The 22,909-nt window shown below is 42.5% G+C and overlaps 1 long non-coding RNA gene across 2 annotated transcripts in view; it reads right to left on the reverse strand.

The window, feature by feature from the left end:
• Positions 1-22,836: 22,836 nt before the first annotated feature.
• LOC309808551 overlaps positions 22,837-22,909 on the reverse strand; it is an 85,735-nt gene continuing 85,662 nt past the window's right edge. For both annotated transcript variants that reach the window (XR_014294750.1, XR_014294751.1), the window contains one exon: positions 22,837-22,882. This is a non-coding gene — a long non-coding RNA (uncharacterized lncRNA). The remainder of the gene's footprint in view (positions 22,883-22,909) is intronic.

A 22,909-nucleotide genomic window follows, 5' to 3' on the forward strand; every position in this document is an offset into this window, starting at 1 on the left:
TTATTTTATAATAAGGTTTTTAAAAATTCCAATTCTAACTGGGCCCAGGCAGGTAATGGAAGGCAATGAATCCATCCAGGTGTGGAGCTCTGGCAAACTGGAGTGTGAGGGCCCCGCAAAGGGAAAAGCTACTGCACAGCTCCAGTGGGCAGACAGAATTTGGGCCCATTGTTGCCAACTGCCCAATGTTTGAAGAAAAGTAACTGCTTCTCAAATTGTCACATGGTGATCTTGTTAAAATGAGCATTCTCATTCGGTAGGTCCATGGTGGGACTCGGGAATATGCATCTCTAAAGAGCTCCCTGATGGGGCTGCAGCTCCACGAACCACAGATCCAATAGTAAGGGTCTGGCCCACAGGTTCCCAAACTTGGCTGCAGGTTGGAAGCACCTGGGGAGTTTAAAAACCACAAACAGAGTTTGATATCATTGGTCAGAGGTGGGATCTGGGCATTAGGATTTTATAAAGCAACCTCTTCCCCCACCCCCATGATTCTAATGGGCAGCAAACTTTGAGAGGCAGCACGCTTAAATGACCCCTCTAGACTCTACACAGCTCTAGGAGCATCTAAGGCTGTGCAATATTTCCGTAGGACAAGGTAACAGTTCTCCCCCAATGTAAATTTTGACAATTAGCCACTAGAAACTCCTCCCCAGAAAAGCATTCCAAACTTGAATATTGAAGGACATGGACCATAGCTCAGATGCTGCACCAGCCCTGGTATTTTGTTAACTCGTGACAAACTTGGATTTCCTTTTACGGGTAACTCCCTCTCCTTGGGCTTCCTGACCTTTGTTAGCAAGTTTCGTGTAATTGGGTCTGAATTGTTAGCTGAGGCCTCAACCAAGGTAAACCGAGATTCCTCCTTTAGAGAAAAGAGGAGTACATGCCCTGATCTGTGCGTCCCACACAGTGACAGAGGCTGCAGGGCTTGCCTGGAGCACAGGGGCATGAGTCGTCTTGGTGGGGGCACAAAAGGGAAACAGGCAAGGAGAAGAGACCAGTGGATGTGTTCTTGCCCCTTCCCATTCACAGTGTCGGGAAAAACCTGCTACTACATCTAGCTTCCTGCTTTGTACCTCTCACTTCCCAGACCAACTGTGATCCTGGCTGAAAGAAGGGTAATTAACAAAGCACAGGAAGAACTGAAAGCCCTTAACGGAGGCTGAAAAAGAGCAGGCAGTTAAGAATGGAAGCCAGGAAGGGGAATGAGAAACTTGGCAGTGTTTCCTGACAGGGCCTCCTCTCTGAGAGCATTTCTGGGGTTATTCATGCCTGAGATGACAGGATGTGAACATATTTGTCTTTATTATCTAGTAAATGGTACATGTGTGTGGCTTTCTTTTTTACTTTCATTTTTCCCCTGATTCCATTAACCCCCTTAATGTGGTTACTTTGAACATCGTTGGCATAAATTCACAATAGGAGAACATCTGTGGTAAGGAGCATGCCAAGGGGGGAAGCTGTCTGGGACGAGGATGCAGCAACACAGAAATTAGCCTGATCCTGTAGACCTAAGCTGTATTGATTTAGTAACCAGGAAATGCAGTCTCTTTTGGCTGTGATTGACGCTCCTTCTGGAAAAACTTAGATTTCAACCTCCCTGCACCAAAAGATAAAGGGATTGAGGCAAAAACATCTTATTGGAACCTTGATCAATAAAATGTGTGTGCAAAGGGATTTAGAAAACATCTTAAAGACTCACAAAAATTTTCTTTCCAGAAGCAATAAGAAGTAGGAGGATCCAAACATTCAACTAAAGACAGGACCTAGGAAAAATGATTATCAGCACTGGAAGCCAAAATCCAGTCACCCACTGACCAGCAAGGGCAGATCTTCCCGACTCTGCATTCCCCAGGTCCTGAATGTGGCCCAAGGGACCTTGCTTCTTACTACTTCTTCCAGGAAACTTGCCTGTCTCCTTCCTCAGGCTCCTATGAACCTCGTGTGTGCTGGTGTTGTGGCTCTTCCACACCAGAGGTGATACCTACCTGCCGTCCTTAACTAGATTATCAGGTCCTCGAGAGCTGGGACCGTCTGGTTCATCCCAGTATCGCCAGCACAATGTCTGGCACAGAGTAGCTGCTCATTGAATGTTTGTGGAATTAAATAAATAGAATGAATAGTACTGAATAAACCTAGTCGGATGTCTCACCAGCACCGAAAACTCAGCGTCCAAAGCTGAACCTGACAACCACCTCAGCTCTGCTTATATACCTGTGGTGACAGGGAACACTCTACTTCAGAACAGCCTGCTCCATTGTTGTCCAGCTTTGGCCAGTGTTTTTTGCAACAATAATAATAATAGTAAACACTTACATGGTGCTTAGTATATAATATAGTAGGTGTTTTTAAGCATTTAAAATTTATTAATTAATCTAATTTTCATAACTACTCAATGAGTATATTCACTAGTGCCAGTTTATAGATGAGATAACTAAGGCACAGAGATGTTAAGTAACTTGTTCAAGGTCAAGGTGACAGAGCTGAGTTCAACCAGGCACAGCCCAGCCCCAGTATCAATACTGTCAACCACTAAACTCTTAAGTCTCGAAATTAGAATGTCTTCCTCTTACTTCTCCACTAGTACTTGTTCTGCCTGAGTTAATGCAGAGCTGGAATCAGAAACCAGATCCTTGTAATACCCTACATGCTAACCAAGTGGCTTGAAACAGACTGGGCTGTCTTCGTCTGAAGCCTGGTCTGAGAGTTATTATTGCCAGTTTTAGATAGGGCCAAGGGAGGGTGAATGTGGTCCAGGGCTCATTCATTACATGGATGAACTCCAATCTACATAATGGGGTCATAGTTTTGTGGTTCCCTGTTTTCTTACTATCCCCATTTGGGGTTTTTGTTTTCCTTTCAATTACCTTTATAAAGAGTGTGGTTGCAACTTTTATTCCAACTTTTTTATTGGCAAGTACTTCCTCTAATAGTTGGAGTTCTGTTGAATAGGTGAACTATCTGTCACCAGATGCACTTGCTTTTACAGTTTTTATAATACTTGGAAATTGGCTGAATGTCTCTGGCTTCCATCCCTTCTCTGGTCCCACTACTACTGGCCTAGTTTAGCCTCCATCATCTTTTGCCTGACCAGCCTCTAAGCTGGTCTCCCAGCCTCCAGGCTGACCCCTTCTGACCCATCTTCCACTTGGCCTTACCGCATCTTTCTAAAGTACAACTTTAAGGAATTCCCTGGCAGTCCAGTGGTTAGGACACTGTGCACTTTCACTGCCGAAGTCCCGGGTTCAATCCCTGATCAGGGAACTAAGATCCCACAAGCTGTGTAGCGTGGCAAAAAAAAAAAAGAAAGGAAAAAAAAAAGTACAGGTTTAACAATTTGCTCAAAAGTCATTTGACCCCAAGTCTATAGCTAATCCCCATCATCTGGTTTCAGCCACCTTTTGCGGGGACTTACCTTCCGTGAATCCTCATTGAACTTTATGCTTTAGCCAAACTGGTCTATCTTCTAGGCCAGTCCTGCATTCCTCTTGCTTCTGAACTATTTCTCTCCCTGAAATTCTTTTGTTCATACACTCACTCACTCATTCTTTCATTTGTATATTCATTCAGTCAGCAACTTTATGACACCATGACACCGTGTTCCAAGCCAGGTCCTGTGCTGGGGACCAGGAATACAGCAATGAATTAATGGTCCTCCTCTCAAGGTGCTTCAAGTCTAATCTGGATTCTTCCTGATCACATCCATCACCATCTGTCACAGTCTTATCTGAAAGAATACTATTCTCCTCTCCTTGAAGCCTTTTCCCAATGTTTCAGCTAGAAGTAACCTCTTCCCTTCTCTGAGGCTACTCCATTACCCTCCACCTCCATCTCCCAAGCACCCCCATCTTCCAACCTTGCATCCTGTATTATAATCATGCAGCTGCCTATTTCCCCTGGATGATACAAGATGCACTTCAGCTTCTTAAGGCAAAATCCTTCTGCATCCAGGGACCATCAGAGGAGTTAGCCCAAGGTGGACACCTATCCAGCCAAGGCTGCTGAGAGACACTGCATCCACCATGAGTCAGGCAAAACAGATCTCAGAGAGGTTCCACAAAGCACTCACAAAAGGCAGTGTCGTACAGCTTTATTAAGATTTAAGTCACATACCATACCATTTACCCATTTAAAGTGTGCAATCAAATCATTTTCAGTATATTCACAGAGTTATGCAACCATCACCACCATCTATTTTAGAACATTCTCATCACCCCAGAAACAAGCACCATACCCATTAGCAGCCACTCCCCATGTCCTCTCAAACCCTCTCAGTCCTAAGCAACCACTAATTTGTTTTCTGTCTCCATAAATTTGACTGTTCTGGACATTTCATATGAATGGAATCATACAATATGTGACCTTCTGTGTCTGGCTTCTTTCACCTAGCATAACGTCTTCAAGGTTCATCTATGTTGCAGCATGTACCAATATTTCACTTTTTAATTGCCAAATAACATTCCATTTTATGGATATACCACATTTTATTTAATCCATTCATCAGCTGATAGACATTGAGTTGTTTCCACTTTTCGGCTATTATGAATAATGATACTATGAATGTCCGTTAACAAGTTTTTGTGTGGTTATGTGTTACCACTTCTCTTGAGTAGACACCTAGGAGTGGAACTGCTCAGTCATACGGTAATTCTATGTTTACTAGTCTGAGGAATCGTCAGACTGTTTTTCCAACGTGACTGCATTATTTCATATTCCTACAAGCAATGTATAAGGGTTTCAATTTCTCCACATCTTTGCCAATATTTATTATCTTCTTTTTTACTATAGCATCCTAGTCGATATGAAGTGGTTTCTCATCGTGGTTTTGATTTGCATTTCCTTAAAGATTAATTATGTTGAGTATCTTTTCATGTGCATATTGGCCATTTGCATTATCTTCTTTGGAGAAATGTCTATTCAAGCCCTTCACCTGTTTTAAAATTGGATTATTTGCCTTTTTATTGTTGAATTGTAAGTGTTCTTTATATACTGTAGATATCCCAGAGTTTTTGTTTTCCTTATGCTTTTTGTATTTTCTAAGTCTTCTACAATGGTAATGAGTTACTCTGGTAAGCAGAATATCTAATATGTGATACTAACCTACCTGAAAATACAGAAGTTGTACTAATCAAACTTATGAAGGAGATTAAGCTAGAAAGGGTGATTAATGTGTTTGGGGTTTTTTTGTTTGTTTGTTTTACAAAATCAAGATCCATTCCTGGAGGAGCGGAGCTGTGGGTAAAACAGTACCATGTGTGTTAGTGTGGACTTCCTCATTTCAGTTCCACAATTTTGTCAAGTGTCTGACGAAGTGGTCTCTTTCGCCTGTGTGGGAGGTGACATTAGACGATCTCCAGGACCAGGTTCAACATTCACTGTCTATGATTTTCAGTTAAGGCAGGGGTAGAACTCTCTTGAGAAGGGTTCCTGAAAAAATAATCTGAAGGTCTCGGTGTCTCACAAACTCAGTGGCGACCAACATGTGATGTGACCAATGAAAAGAGATGATGTGATCTGAGGTGCCAAGAATAAGAGCAGGGTGTCTGAACTGGGGGAGACATCTGTCCTGCTGATTTGAGCTGTTCAGACCACATCTGAAGCTGGTGCCCACTTCTGGACAATACTCCAGGAATCAGAGCACTGTCCACGTGGCCAGGATGGAGAGGGAAGGGCTGGGAAGAAATTGTTGGGAGGGAAGCCAATTCAGAAAAGTTGTGATCAAGGCACTACATCTCCAAAGGGCTTCCCTGGGCAGAGGCATCGATGTGGCCTGCCAGGCCTTTATCATCTCACTTAACTGGAAATTCATAGCAGCCTCACTGGGCAGGATTTCTTCCTATCTCAGACCACAAGACCCAGGACTACACTCATGGCCAGCTTCAGTGGCCCCTCATCTAGGGAGCTGAAGACCCAAGTGGCAAGACGGTGAAAGTCTGACCCGAGGTCCACACAGCAGGGATGAGAAGACACGAAAGACCCTATAGGGCAGCAAATTCAAGTTGTCATGGGGTCCAAGCTAGCAATGAAAACCAATGAAGCCAGTTGAGCACTTGCCTTTTCAACGTATAGAAATTTCTTCACTTCCACAGATAAATAGGTCATACACTATTTTTCTTAAAACAAATGACTTGGTTTTTAAGTTTTCCTCTTTTCAGAAAGAACTAAAAGATGTTTTTAGTTTTGTTTTTGCAATAAGAAAAGCAACAGCACATGTGCAATAAGAAACGGCATCCCAGTCATCCTTGTTGCTGGGGTGACAATAGGGAACCGAGAGGACAGCTGTGACAGGACTGCAGCAGGCCCAGTGAAGCCAGGCCTTCTACTTTGTTAAAGAAGAGCTAAAACTTGGGATTTTTATGTGAAATCTTCCAATATCTAAATCTTGATGCCGTTGTTTAGAAAATATCATACAGGCTTGAAATCCCTCTACAACATCTCTTCTGTGGTCTTCTTAACTCTGCTTGCATATCCAGGGATTGGAGCCCAAGCCTACGAATTCAGCCATCTGTGTCTGTGGACTGCTGTGACTGATAGGAATGGACTCTTCAAATTAAACTGAAATCCACCCCTTTACAGTACACTGGGCCAACCACCCCACAACCTGCACAGCCTCTGCCATTAGTCCTAACCTTCACCTCTCAGCCACTCCATCTATTCATTCACTCATTTACACACATACACCAGGGGCCCAGTTTCACACCATCTGTTGAATCCAGTGGATGGGAGTCCCCCACAAGTTGAATACGTGTTTTCTTTATCTCTGAGTCCCTTGGGGCCTAGAATAGAGGGAGGTCCCCTGGGTGGGAACATGGTCTCCCAACCCCTCTCCTGAATGAAGGCTGCCGCCCCAGGAAGAAGTTCCCTTGTGGACCTTGTGTGTGGCTCTCCTGGGCAGTAGCCTGGCATTGAGCAGGAGCACAGGGTTTACTGGATCTGGACCCTGGACAAGTCACTGATGTCCCAGCCCAGGCCTCCCCCTTGTGTAAACAGGGGCCTTAACACCCAATTCCTGGCAGATTTTGAGGTAGGTAGAAGTCATTTTAAGGGGAAAGTCCTACACACAGCATCAGGATTGTGACAAGTGGTATTGACATGGAGGCGTGGAAGGAACTTGGGGTCCCACAAGGCTAGGTTTGAATCCAGGCTCAGCCACTTTGGGCAGAACATCTAATGTCTAAGAGCCCCTACTTCCTCATCTATAAAATACGGATAAAACTGCCTAGTCTACAGGCCTGTTCTTTGGATTGAAAATTAGCAGTAATGGCACACGTTGAATGTCCTGCACAGTAGGCACAGTAAGGGGTAGCTGTTGTTGCTGCCATAACTGGTAACCAGTAGAGGGCACCAAACTACTCCATAAATGAACCCAGCCTGGTGCACTCACCACAGGGGCCAGAAAGCCTTTACCTATGTGGAGGCTGCGGGAGATAGACACACACACACACACACACACACACATCTTTTACATTGGAAAGTTAGAAATTACATTTTACATTGTACTATTGGGCAGGGGGTTCATTTAATAACAAAAGCAGCTTGGGAGCACCCCAGAGAGGAAGGCTTCCAGGACGTGGGTTCTTGTCCTTGTGCTGTGTGACCTTGGGAAAGTCTGGACCCCTTTTTGAAGCCCGAGAGGGTCAACCCGTAATCTCTAAGGAACCCTCTAGATGTCTATGACTAAGATTCTGGGACAAATATATTTCATGAAGCATGCAGGTGGTCAGGGTCGCGATGGGGTGAATGGACTAAACAACCCCTGGATGCCCTCCTGGGGCTGGGATTTGATGGTTTGTACACAGTCACGGGGAGCCTCGTACGGGCTAATCCTGGCCTTACAAAGGAGTGCGGTTAGAGTCGTTGGGTGGTGGCGAGGTTTTTCTGCAAGCACACACGATGCTTATCATCTTTTGTGCAGGTTGATGCCGAAGCCCCAGAGACCACCCAGCCTGACAAAGAAAGGAATTCTTGTCTGCAGTTGACAGCCTTCAGGTTGACGGCTTTCCATTTGCCCCGGAGGCTGTCACTCGCAGAACAATGGCGACGAGCAGGGTGGCTCTCACCTGAGACTGGCGCTGCTTGGGGGGAGGGGGAGTGACCGCTGCCTCTCCTCCCAGGACGTGGAGGCGGTAAGATCTCTCAGCCAGCAGCAGGCACGCAGCGGCAGACGTGCCTGGAGAGGCTGTGGAGGATTATTTTCTGCGTGGATGGGGTCTCACTCCACAGATCAGAAAGCAAGTAAGTGCTTAGGACATCGCTCTTCATTTAAAAAAATTATAATGAATTATTGATACACACAAAGCATAAATCAATCTCAAATCACTATGTTGGGTGAAAGAAGTCAGACACAAGAGATTACATACTGTATAAGCCCATTTCTATGACCTTCTGTAGAAGACAAAACTAAGCTGTGGTGCTAGAAATTAGATCAATGGCTGCTTCCTTAGGAGAGGGAAAGGTTGACTGCAAAGGGACAGGGAGGAACTTCCTAGGGGGTAGAAACTCTGTCTTGACTGAGTGATGATGAGATGGGTGCACCTTTGTGAAACTCTGAACTGTACACATAAAATCACTGCATTTTATTGTATGCAATTATATTTCAATAACACTGATAAAAACTAAACTGTAAAAACAAGTTTAGGGAATTCCCTGGTGGCCCAGTGGTTAAGACTCAGTGCTTTCACTGCCGTGGGCCTGGGTTCAACCCCTGGTCAGGGAACTAAGATCCCACAAGCCGCGTGGCACGGCTGAAAAAACAAACAAACAAAAAAACAAGTTTAATGACTTTCTCATTCTCAAAAGAAATACTTGTTGGGAGTTCTCTGGTAGCCTAGTGGTTAGGATTCCAGGGTTTCACTGTAGGGGAACTGAGATCCTGCAAGCCACATGGCACAGCCAAAAAAAAAAATGTTCACATTAGAAGACTGAGAAAATACAGATATGGTGAAAAATAAAGAAAAATCATCCATAATCCCATCACCCAGAGGTAAACACGGTTATCATTTTGATATGGGTAGTGCCAGACCTTTATTTTCACAAAAATGAAATCATAATCTGCATTATCATTAATTTATTTATGCATTAAATTGGCAATATAGGTACATAAGTAAAACTTCAAAAGGTACGAAAGGTCGTAAAGTGAAAAATAAATCTCTCTCCCAGTCTCCCCTCCCTAGAAGCAATTACTCGTATCATTTACTTGTATATTCTCCTGGAGATATGTTATGCGTTTACAAGCATATATGCGTGATGATCCTTAAGGAAAAAAAATGGTAGCATACTCTATACACAATTTGAACCTGTATTAACCTATATATTTTAATATAACATGACAGGAATATCTTTCCATGTTATTGAAATTTTTCTACAGTGTCATTTTTAAGCAACCTTTGATTCAAGTAGAACATAAAAACCAAAATATGCAAAAACTATAAGTGTAAAGTTCAAAGTGTTTTCATAAATTGAATCTACTTTTATATCCAGTACAAATATAAAACAATAGATCATTACCAGCATTCCAAAAAACCTTTTGGACCTTCTCCTAGTCACTGTCTCCTCTCCTGCAAAAGAAGCCACTATCCTGACTTCTAATTTCTAATGAGTTTTGCCTGCTTTTTGAACTTTATACAGTATTTATGTACTGATAATAGAATTATACAGTATTTATTCTTATGTCTGTATACTTTCACTCAACAGTATATGAATGAGATTAATTTGTGTCATTGCATATAGCAACATTTCATTCACATTTAACTGCCATATAGTATTCCTTTGTATAAATATATCACAATTTATTTATCCATTCTGCTGTTGAGGGACATGGGGGTTGTTTTCAGGTTTTGGCTGTTATAGATGCTATGAACATTCAGTAGATGTCTTTTGGTGAACATATGTATACATTTTGTTGCATATATGCTTAGGAGTGCAACTGCTAGGTCATAGATATGCATATATTCAGCATTAGCAGAAAAAAAAAGTCTCCAAAATGGTTGCACCAATTTACACTCTCTCCTGCAGTGTATGAGAGTTCCAATTGCTCTACATCCCACCTACAAAATCAACTTTAATGGCTATGTAGCATTTCATTATACAGACATGCCACACTTTATTTTACCTGTTTCCTGTAATTCAGGGATTCCTAACTCTTTTTGAGCCATAGACACACTGGGGTTCTGATAAAGCTTGAGGACCCCTTCTCAGAATATGACATAGTAAAATATGAGTTTTATTATTAACATACTAAATGATAACATCTAGCAGCAGGTCTAAAATCACAGTAACATCGAAATTTCAAAATCAACATAAACATTAAAATGCTTATTCCCCTTTTGTGCTGCTTTTCCTGTGAAATGCATGTCTTAGCTTTTGCCAATTTTTAATGGCCTATTTATTTTCTAATTTTTATATAAGCACCCCTTGTGTATTATAGATAATACCCATCTATGTGAAATGTTACTATTTTTTTCATTTGTCATTAGCTTTGCCATTGTGTTTGTTTTTTAAATAACAGCTTTACTGATAAAAAAAATCACATACCATAAAACTCACTCTTTTCAAGTATACAATTTGGTGGCTTTTAGTATACATCAGCATGTTTTCAGGGCTTATCCATGTTGTAGCAGGTGTCAGTAATTCATTCCTTTTTATGGCGGAATAAACTCCATTGTATGGTATGGTAGACCAAGTTTTTATTTATCAGTTGATAGCCAGGTGGGTTGTTTCTACTTTATAGCTATTATAAAGTACAAGTTTGTATGTAACAAGTTTTTGTGCAGACATATATTTTCATTTATCTTGGGTATATACCTAGGAGTGGAATTTCTGGATCATATGATAGCTCTATGTTTAACATTTTGAGGAACTGCCAGACTATTTTCCAAAGTCGCTGCATCATTTAAAAATCCCACTAGCCATGTATGAGATGTTTATGGTTTTTTAATACATAAAAATTTTTAATTTTACATAGAAAAATAAATCAAATCAATGTTTTTCTTTATGGTTTCTGTCTTTGAGTCATTCTTAGAAAGGCTTTCACCATTCCAAAATTATAGAAATAGCCACATGTATATATTTACACACACACACACACACACACACACACACACAATGTACTTCTATGTTTTTCATTTTTGTAATTAGAAACTTTAAACAACCACTTGGAATCTACATTATGCAATGCCAGGTCTTCCTACTCTCTCTGCCATTTTGATGGACTTCTGAATCCATTTCTGTCTGCCTTATAATTAATGGCAATTTTCCCCAGATTCAGAGGTGTGGTGAATTGTTATTGAACTCTTTTCTTGTTTCTTCAGTTTTTATGGCTGTTTCAGGTACTTCTAACCGTATGCCTTTTCTCTTTTTGGCATATGACTTTTAAATGAAGTGCTCAACTGAATGTATTTTTCAGTGGTATAAACATTTTATCAGAATTGGGGGAAAAAAAAAGGCTACGGGACTTCCCTGGTGGCGCAGTGGTTAAGAATCCGCCTGCCAGTGCAGGGGACATGGGTTCGAGCCCTGGTCCGGGAAGATCCCACTTGCCGCGGAACAACTAAGCCCATGCGCCACAACTTCTGAGCCTGCGCTCTAGAGCCCACGAGCCACAACTACTGAGCCCAGGCGCCACAACTACTGAGCCTGTGCTCTAGAGCCCGAGAGTCACAACTACTGAAGCCCACGCGCCTAGAGCCCATGCTCCGCAACAAGAGAAGCCACCACAATGAGAAGCCCGTGCACCACAACGAAGAGTAGCCCCCGCTCACCACAACTAGAGAAAGCCCGTGCGCAGCAATGAAGACCCAATGCAGCCAAAAATAAATAAAATTTTTTTTAAAAAGGCTATGGATGGTATTCTAGACACACTTTATTTCATGTGTCCCGTCTTTCCCTGCTTTTATTGTCTTTAGAGTGAATGGAAGCCCTGTGTTTGGCAAGAAGACAACAATTGGCTGAATAAGTAGTGAAGAGACTAGCGGGGCTGAGAGAAGTTTGGGAGTCTTTGGGGAACATTCACTAGGTTTCCCAGCCTGTCCTCTGTTTTTTCTCACTCTACCCACCACCTCACAAACAGAAAGTTGACTGTTTCCACTTGTAATAGTGTAATGAAGCCTCACATTTCCAACTTTTCATATCATTTTTATTCTGTTTTTTTGTTGTTGTTTTTGCGGTACGCGGGCCTCTCACTGTTGTGGCCTCTCCCGCTGTGGAGCACAGGCTCCAGACGCGCAGGCTCAGAGGCCATGGCTCACAGGCCTAGCCGCTCCGCGGCATATGGGATCTTCCCGGACTGGGGCATGAACCCACGTCCCCTGCATCGGCAGGCAGACTCTCAACCACTGCGCCACCAGGTGTTTTATCCTTACTGCAATCCTAGGAGGTTAGACGGGACCAGGGCTCATTAGCCCCATTTTACAGATGAAGAAACAGAGCCCCCAAGAAGGGAAACGCTGAAACCATAAGGCTGGGGCCTGGTAAAGTAGCATCTTAACAGTCTAGGACTCCTGACTTAAAGCCTCAAAAACCCCTGTTCAGCAGGGAAAGAGGGTCAAAGGTCCAGGGTGTGTACACATACAGCCCTCAAAAGGAATGTGGGGTTTTGTGGTTTGAGTTTTTCTTCCCCTTTCTAAGCACGCTTCGCATGCCAGCAAAGGGCGTGCGTATGTGTGTTGGGGGATGGGAGGGGTAAGTCTCAGAATTGCATGTCATTCCTAAGCTATTTTATAAAGGACATCAAAGCATGGAACGTGTCATGAAGTTCACAAGTCCCTTCTGGCCTTCTGGTGTCTCATCAGAGCCCAGCTTCTGCAAGAGAATGACGGAATGAGTAGAAACTAGGCTTCGGTTCCATGTGACATGACTCATTAAATGGTTTACTGTGATCTGTACCTGTGCTTCAAATTCATAAAACACCCCTTTTGTGACAATAGAGAGAGACAAACTCTGCTTCATGGGTTCAAAAATAAAAGTTGAAAAGATAAAGTCTTTGCATGCCTGTGACACTGCATATCCCAATGTGAAGCGTCCTTTGGGGGAGCGGGGAGATTTTCTGGTCAAATGCTTTGAGCAAATGCCACATCTTGCACACCCCTCTTGGAGATTCACAGTGAAAATCAATATATTTGAGGCTCCAAGAAGCCAAGCAATGATGAGGCGTATTGAATTCTGTACCCTGGGGTTTACCTAGCATCTCTAACCACTGAACTCTTTCCTCAGGTGACATCCAAGATTTCTTGCCCAATAACGGTTCCACAGAACCTAAGTTTGCATAGCGCTGCTATAGAACATACGTTTCTACTACATCTGTGTAAATATTAATACATTCCTCCATTAATTCCAATCTATGACTTTGAATAAGCTGACAGTGTTTTTTGAGCCTAAATATAAGTTAAATTCTATTACAACAAACCCCAAGAGGCTGCCCCAATTCTTTTACATTTGTGCTGTGCTTCTAAATGTATCAAATATTCCTTGTTATAAGTGTACGATTTTCAGAAACTGAATGCATTTTTGATCATGCAGATATTTTTATTGTGTAAGAAATTTATTATAATATACTTTCATCTGTATTGTACTTATTGAGTGGTTGAACTTGATATCTCTACCTAGTATTCATAAAATATCTTATTTTCAAAATTGTCCATATTATATCATCATCAATTTTTATTGAAGCTGTATATGTAATTTTCATGAAAATATTTAAGTGGATTTTCCCTTTGGGGTATTAAAGTATATCTGAATAGAATCTTTGTTATTACAGGAATAATTGATGAGCCCTTTTAAGTTTTTACAAAATACAGAAAAGCAGAAAAAAGACCGTTATCTATTCTCTCAAATACAACCACTATTAGCATTTTCACCTATGCATATATAGTTTTTACATAGTGGAGATCCCGCTTTGCAGTGCTGTCTCTTACTTATTGACTTAACATTTTACCAAGAGCATTAGCATTTATTTCTATATTTGACGAATGTATAAACAAAGAAAACAATTTAAGATGAGATTCTGCCTTCCAAGAGACATTGGTGGTTTCAATTATGTGGAGCCCAAGAGTAATGAAGAGGTTCCTCACAGGATGCAGAGAAGTGCAGGGCTGCTTAGATGACCCTGAGTGTCAGTGAGGTAGCATCTTGGCCCCCAGCAGTGCCCCCTCCCTATAGCTAAGTCCTCTTGGGTCCCCCTGGAAGTTTCTCCAACCCCAGGTCCTAGGACCATCCCCTCCCTCACTCAGACTTAAGTCAAAGAACCACGGTCAGGAGAGACAGGTGAATTCACACTTTACGTTATAGAGAAAATTGAGATAAACAACCTTCCCTCAACCACCAAGTTTTGCTTTTCCCTTTCTCCCACATTGGCTGTAATATGAACAATTGCACATTACCTTATAGTTTAAAATCCTGATAATTTTAAGTATTCTAATATTACATATTCTAATGTAGTCCTGGTGAGAGCCTTTTACAGATGAGGTAGTTGAGGGGGCTTAATTGATTTGGCCAAGACTCCTTTCAGCAGGTAAGTAATAGCTCCAGAATCCCAGCCCCGGTCTCTGGAGTCCCAGTCTCTGGCAGAGACTATGCAGACCTGCACCCCTGCTTTCAGGCAGGCATAAAATGCCATATAAAATGTCAAACCAAACTACAGCTGTCCTTGGCTGTGGGGAATTGGAAGGTATTTCAATCCGACAGAATGAATGGGCTTATTACAAAATCCTTCTAATTCCTCAGTCAGCTTGTCTGAGCCACAGTTCTGGGCCCTCCGTTGCTGGGTATTCATCTATGGCTGACAGACACTGCACATTCAGAATAAAAAGCACGCAGGGCTGGGAGGTGGCTTTGGTTCTCATAATGGCCACAGGTGTGGTCAGATGACAAAGATGATGGCAAAGACTGACCTACCTCTCTGAGGTTTTACACAGCTAGGAGGATTTGTTGTGTGGGGCAGCTTTCGTTTGCCTGCCTGTGTTTTCCCTGGAAAAGGAGGACACTCAAAAACATCTCCAAAACTTTGAATCTGGAGGGCAGTTCAGGCTCAAAACTGAGTAAGAAAAGGTTAGAAAAAAATTAGAGTGAAGTTTAAAGAGCATTTTAACCAGGCCATGTACGAGACTAGGGTTGGAATTTGCTGGTGACAGCCAGAGAATAGTAAGAAAGGAACAAAACTGTATTTGTTTCTTTAAAACTAATAAACTTCACCAGGAAATGCATGCTCCTTGCCATTTGACATCATTACAAATAAATACAGTTTCCCAAATATAGGGCCCCAAATGGAACCTTTCAATTTTTTATTCTAATCCTTCAAGTGTTCCTGAAAGACTGGGCCAGAAGATGTAATTTCTCAGTCTGGGTCTTACTTCCCCTGTCTGTAAAATGAAGGATTTTGAACACACAACCACTTAGGGTCCTTCTATTATAGTTTCTATTATTTTTACATAAATTCAACTTAACAAACGCCATTGAACACTTATCCTATGGCATTTCTTGTTCCTGGCTCTGACGGTGCATAAGATACTCGTTTCCTGCCCACAAAGAGCCACTGTTCGTTAGTGGGGGGATGAGACTAGTGGAGAGGCTTGTAATACAAAGCCAAGCCTGGTGTGTGTACATGTGTGTGTGCGTGTGTATGTGTGTGTATGGTACACAAGATGCAGTGGGCCAAAAGAGTGATAGAAGTAGAGAATCTGGCCTTGAATGCTAAGGCAAGGCGTGGGCAGTTCATTTGGTGGGTACTGGGGAGCCACTGAAGGCCTGAAGGAAGAGATGTAATGTCAGCAGAATTGTACTTTAGAAATACTAATCTAAATGGGCCTATTGGTTTTCCTAAAGGCCTCCCAGGTGGCAAACAGAGGAGTTGAAATTAGAACCCACCCAGGCTGACTCCCAAGCTTGGACATATAACTCTCCAAAAAGGCCACAGAAACACTCTAGATGAGCTTCAAATTGACAACCGCTTAGACTGTTTAGACACCAGCGTCCTATCCGGAAGGATACACTGGGGGAAAATAACATCTGACAGGAAGGGGTGAAGATTTACTTGCTAATTCCTAGGTATTGAAAGCTGACCCTTAAAAGACATGTCCACATCCTAATCCCTGGACCTGTGAATATTACCTTGCATACTAAAAGACTGAATATTACCTTGTAGAGCAAGAGACGTGAATAAATTAAGGATCTTGAGAGGAGGAACTTATTCTGGATTATTCAGACAGCCTTACATGCAATCACATGTATCCTTATAAGAGAGACACACAGAGAAGAGGAAGAAGCAATGTGACCACAGAGACTGGAGTGATGTGGCCACAAGTTAAGGAAAGCCTGAGACCACCAGAAGCTGGAAGAGGCAAGGCATGGATTCTCCTGAGAACCTCAGAGAAGAGATTGACCTTGCGACACCTTGATTACAGACTTCTGGCCTCCAGAACTGTGAGAGAAAAGATGTCTGCTGTTTTAAGCCACCAAGTTTGTGGTACTGTGTTACAGCAGCCACAGGAAACTAACATACAAAGCCACTTTTTGTTACATTTAATTAATTCATTTCAACTGGTAATGCATGCATATGGGTCAACATTTTGAAAGGGTAAAGAATATATACTGAAAAGGAAATCTTCCTCCTTTTCACATCCACCAGCCACCATTTCCTCCCATTAAATCTTGTGTGTGTGTGTGTCTGTGTCTGTGTTCATGTGCGCAACTACAGATTTGCACATTTCCCCAAAATAATCTGGAAGGTAGCATGTGGTCATGCGGTAGCAAAAACAGACCTTATCTGGGCTTCCCTGGTGGCGCAGTGGTTAAGAATCTGCCTGCCAATGCAGGGGACACGGGTTCGAGCCCTGGTCCGGGAAGATCCCACATGCCGCAGAGCAACTAAGCCCGTGCCCCACAACTACTGAGCCTGCGTGCTGCAACTACTGAAGCCCGCACTCCTAGAGCCCATGCTCTGCAACAAGAGAAGCCACCGCAATGAGAAGCCCGTGCACCACAACGAAGAGGAACCCCCACTCGCTGCGACTAGAGAAAGCCCACGCGTAGCAACGAAGACCCAACGCATATATGGAGACTCTCTGGACAAGCTCCCTAACCTCAGAGGGCCTTGATCTTCCCCTCTGTATAGGGGGGATGATGATGTTTCCCACCTCTAGGACTGCGGTGAGGATTAAATGAGATGACGTGGGTGAAGCTCACAACAGAGACTGGTATGTGGCTACACAGAAAGTTCCCATCTTGTGAACAACTGTCGCTGCTGCTTATGCGGCCTGTTGGGGGCGCTTCTCAGCTCAACACTTCTCCACTTGCAATCAGCCAGCACATCTTTTGCTGACAAGCCTAAAAGAGATGGCCGCATTCTTGTCATTCCAGGGTTATTTCTGTCTGTCTGTGGGCTCTTCTTTCGGTGTTGATGGAAAACAAAGGTTACGTAACATCAATAAGCCAATTCTTAAAACCCATAAAGAGAAAGTAAGGAGCATGAGAGGAAAGCAGATGTGCCTGGGTTACAAAGACAGGATTCTGGGCCTTCACCCACACTGTTCCTTCACCTGCAATGCCTTTTGGAGTACAAAAATTCTAAGGGCAACCCTGCATTGGGGTCTTCAATGTAATAGAAAGAACACAGGAGTTAGGGAATTCAAACCCACTTACACTGCAACTTTGGCCAACACGCTTCCACTCAGTGAGCCTCAGTCATTTTAATCTACCTATCTCAGAGGTGTCATGTGGGTTACAAAGGAGGAGCCAGGGACCAGCTTAGACATTAGCTACTCCATTGCTTATTTTACAAATGAGGAAGTCAGGATCCAGAAAAGACAAGTTGCCTGCCCAAGATTACCCAAGGAGCCAGTAGCTGAGCTGGGGCAGGAACTCAGCCTTCAAGAAACGTCCCTTTTCTCTTTAGCAGGCTCATGAGACATACGTGATGAACCATCATATACTACATAAATGTCATTTGAGGTCACTGGTCTTAATGATGGCTACACCTTGGTCTACCTGTTTCTTTTTCTAAAGTTCTATCCAAAATGGATGCAAGTCCCAAGCCTCTGCTTTTCAGCCTTTGAAGGAAGGGTATGGGGTATCTGAATTGCCCCTACAACTATGGGCCTCTGGTCCTAATCCCCACTGGCTGCTCCTGACCCCACCCCTGTGTGCCCCTTGATCAGGAATGCAGGGAATGAGCCTGTGCATAAGGCCACTTGACCTTCTGCAGGGGGAAATGGTGATGGGGACAGGGCACGGGGAACCTTTTAGTGGCAAATGATTCTTACTTGGACTGGGTAAACATTCTTTAAACCCACACATAACTCTCAAATATTTGTCTCCCTGACTTGGACTTCATTCTTTCCAAATTGTATGAAACTGGAAAACAAGTTGGGAGGTTTCTAATAAATGTTTACCACCATCCAATATGAAATGTCTTCTTTCTTTTTACCTATCAATAAAAATAAAACAACAGACTATACTATCTGGAGAAACAAGGCTGTTTACATTGTGTGTGTGGGAAACTGTTATTTGCATTAGCAGGTATGGGCAGAAAGGTGATTGGTCACCTTACCCTACAACAACTAGAGACATCCAACACTATGTTTCCCTTCTCTCATATCTAGAGACACCAGAAACAAACAAACTCAGTAGAATTTAAAAGAATCAATCAGTTTTCACTTATAACAAATTAGATGGTCTAGAATGAACACAGACAGGTCTCCTGGGAACTACCAGTGTATCTTAAACTTTCATTTGTTTTTCATGTTACTAAGTAGCATCCTTTCATTTCAGCTTGAAGAGCTCTGTCAGCATGATGATTCTTATTACAACCAGGCTTTACCATGATGATTGCAAAATGATAATCTTCCAACCCTAGCACTCCCTTCACACTTATTGGTTGGCATTTTACTGTAAGCAAGAGCCCTTGCCTCTTCCCTATGTAGTCACCCATTTATTATCAGTACAGATTCATAGAGTCCTATTTTTTCAGTGGTTTATTATTCCTTATTTTCTTAATTATTTTGATGTTCAAATTATCCCAGATTTGGCTGGTGGGCTCCTCTTCAAGATGATTCCTGTGTCATTTTGACTTACCCCCACCATTTTTTTTTTTTTTTTTTTTGAGCACTACCTTACTTTCCAGCACAAGACAGACCAAGCTCATCTTGTGAAAGAAAAGCATGGAGATTAGAAAAAAAGAAAGTGGCACTTACATATCAATAAAGATGACTGCGCATTATCAAAGTATGGGTATTAACCAAGAATAATTATTCTAAGTATTTAACACACAAAGAAATAATTATGCATAGAAAAAAGAAAGGACTAGAAGAAAATGCTAGAAAACTAGAAGAAACTCTGTTGGAATTATGCGAATTTTTTCATATTGCTCTTTTTTTCTGTATATCCCAGATTTTATGTGGTGAGAATAAATTATATTTATAATGGGAAATTTTATGTAAAAGTTTTTTTTCTTAAGAATAATGGAGTAGGGGACTTCCCTGGCAGTCCAGTGATTAAGACTCTGCACTTCCAAGGTAGGGGGCGCAGGTCTGATCCCTGGCTGGGGAACTAAGTTCCCACATGCCCTGCGGCCCAGCACCCCCCCCCCAAAAAAAAGAAGAAGAATGGAGTGGGCCAGCTCTGAGAACATTACATAAGAATTTATAAGTATGTTAACAAACACTATTAAAAATCACTGAAAACACTTCATCAACTACACCATCAAAACAAAGCCCTGTGGCACACACTGGTACTGAACTAGGACATAGAAAACTTGGGCTGCTACACCTGGTTCTGCCATGTATAATATGTCTGGGTAACTTTAGGCAAAATCATTTCATCAATTTGGGCCTCAATTTCCTCATCTGAAAAAAAGAGATACCAATTTCTTCCTATATCAGCAATGTAATGAAGCTCAAAGGAAACCATGAGTATGAAAACTCCTTTAAAGTGCTACAAAGGTAAATGGGTTTTTTTTTAAGAGCTTAAAAAAAGTTTGCTTAATGCTTTATTGAAAGGTTAAATTTTTAGTGGTTTCCCTTTTTTTGGTATTTTTTTCTTCCAGTTTTATTGAGATATAATTGACCTACAGCACTACATAAGTTTAAGGTATACAGCATAATGATTTGACTTACATATGTAATGAAATGATTACCACAATAAGTTTAGTGAATATGCAGCATTCATGTAGATACAAAATAAAAGAAAAAGAAAAAAAATTTTCCTTGCGATGAGAACTCTTAGGATTTACTCTCTTAACAATTTAAATATATAATATACAGCAGTGCTAATTATATTAATCATATTGTACATTACATCCCTAGTACTTATTTATCCTATAACTGGAAGTTTGTACCTTCTGACTGCCTTTATCCAGTTCCTCCTCCTCCACAATCCCCTAGCAGACTCCTTTTCTAAGTGAGTGGCGGAAAAGCCCTCTAGGAGTTTCTGTGCGCCTGCTTGAGTTCCATCTTACAGCCAAAGCAGCAGCATCTCTACGGCTGCCTCTTAAATCAGGCTCCCCAGAAGCAACCTTGGTAGGAGGAGTCATGTGCAAGTGATTTACTAGCAAGTGCTCCCAAGCAAACCGGTAAGGAAGTAGGGAAGTAGGATCAGAAAGGAAAGGGAGCCCAGCAAAGGTACATTATCAAACAAGTCATTCGGAAGATACTTTTGGCTCACTCCTCAAGGAAACTCTGGTGAAAGTCACACCTCAGAGCCATCCTGTTTAGGGGCAAGGGAGCTGGAGTATTTACACCTCTGTACCCATGGTTACAGGAAAAGGGGGAGGAGTAGGCAATCTCCCAGCACTTCCAGGTCTCCTGGGTGCAGGCAAAGCAGAGAGGTTGAGTGACTTGCCCAGGGTCACACAGGTGGCAGGCAAGATTCCAGCCTTGAGCTGTCTGGGAGAAGTCCCTGTGGTCTGTCCAGAGCCCGGGCACCTTCTTCTGTGCTGTGTTCTCACTACACTGGGACTAATATCTTTTCTATGGAGGGCTACCCATAGGGAATCCTTCATGTTCCACAGAATCTCACAGACTACCCTGCCTTCAGAAATCCCAGAGTCCCCATGGGTGTCACCATGATGGCATTAGTGGCTCTTTCCCCATAGTCACTCCTCTCTTCTTGAATTTGTCTAACACAAGGCACCAGAATGGATTTAATCATGACTTTATGAATTCCAAAAAGAGACGCCCATGTCTCAAATACAGGTGGCCTGTCTCCTGGCTGCAAAGACATTATTAGTGATTCGGGGAAGAGTCAGTTAGATAAACAGGTACCATCCCAAACAAAAGACCTTGTGAGCACACCCACTTGGTTCTCCCTTGTTGTACTTAAGGGCAATTTCCCCACATCCTGCATTCTGAACATGAGCAAACATGTGAAGGAGCAGACACACAGGAGCTCAAGCCATGGAGACCTTGCATGTAGCTGGGGAGCAATGGTCCGGAGCCCCAGGTCCATGGCCAGCCCCACCACACACTAGCTGAGGGATCTTGGGTAAGACGTAGAATCTTGTCAGATCTGATCATCCTTGTTCATAAAGTGGTTAAAGCCGCATCTACCCCATAAGGGTATCATGAGGCTCTATGACGTATCTAGGGGGCTTCATAAAGTGTCAGGTTCAATGCACATGTATAGATATTGCTACCCACATTTGTCCTACCAGCATGATTTTTACAAAACCAAATGCAGTCACTCCCCTTTCTGGGGATTGCTGATCCAACATCCTCAGACATCCAGAAGTCAGCCAAGAGTTAGGATATAAGCCTGTAAGGCCTCTGGGTGGCTGTACCACGTGACAGGCACCTTCTTCACAATGAAGCAACTGGGCTCCAATGCCCAGTGTGTTCTCTTCCAGGCAGTTCTAACAAGCTTCGTTATTGTGTCTGGTTTTTTAGAGTAGAAGCAAACAAAGACTCAAGAAGTTGGCCTACTGACCCTAGCAAAAAGCAATAATTAACAGCCTGACAGGAGAAATGTCCAAAAGAGTATAAATGACAGCTGTATTCACTCAGAATCATAGTCTGGATTGAAAGTCTACACATTCCAGAGCTCCTGGTGCTGGTAATGACTCAAAACACTAAGAATCAAGTTGCTTTGTGATCTGTGCTCTCTATTTAAGAGTGCAGGATTTTGTAATAACCATAAATGGACTGTAATCTTTAAAAATTGTATAAAAAATAAAAATGAAAAAGACACAAAAAGAAGAGTGCAGGGACAACTAGTAGAAAAGTTGACAGAAAAATGTCCAATAGCACTGGGGATTAAAACAAAAGCACATTAAGCAATAATAAAGTCTATGATGTTTACATTAGCATATATTTTCTGAAATGAAAACATTCAATGCTGGTGATGATGAGGTAAAACTGGTTCCAGAAAACCAAAAATGATATAAATGTCTCAAAGGAAAGTTCAAATGAATTTTAATTAAACAAAATATGACATTATGCATTCACTAATAGTGAAAAATTTGAAAACTATACAGGAATATGGAAAATTGCTTATGATATTACATGAGAAACCACAAGACACTAAATAGCACATCCAAGCCGAATAGAACAGCCCACAACTACAGGCCTAAGAAAAAAAAGACTGGAAGGAATATCACTGTGCTTTCCTTCTTTCCATCCCCTCCTTCCTTATCACTTTACAGATAGGGAGACTGAGGCCGAGTGGCTGCCCTGCTGTTGAGAACCTGTTCCTACAGCTTCCATGGGGCCCACAGGGATACCTGAAGGGGCAGAGTGGAGGAGTGGTGACCGTGCACCAGGAGGGTCGGGTCATGGAAGGCATCTGGGTCTGGGGTGGAGAGGCTGTTTCAATGCGTGGCTTTGGCACACGCTTCCTCAGTGACACGGCCGTCAGGGACAGAGGCAGATCAGACCTGGCGACCGCCCTCATAAAGCACCTGGCAGAGAGAGAGGCCTCTGGATTA

This window comes from Mesoplodon mirus (assembly GCF_964341445.2).
Source record: "Mesoplodon mirus genome assembly, chromosome: 1".
Lineage (NCBI taxonomy): Eukaryota > Metazoa > Chordata > Mammalia > Artiodactyla > Ziphiidae > Mesoplodon > Mesoplodon mirus.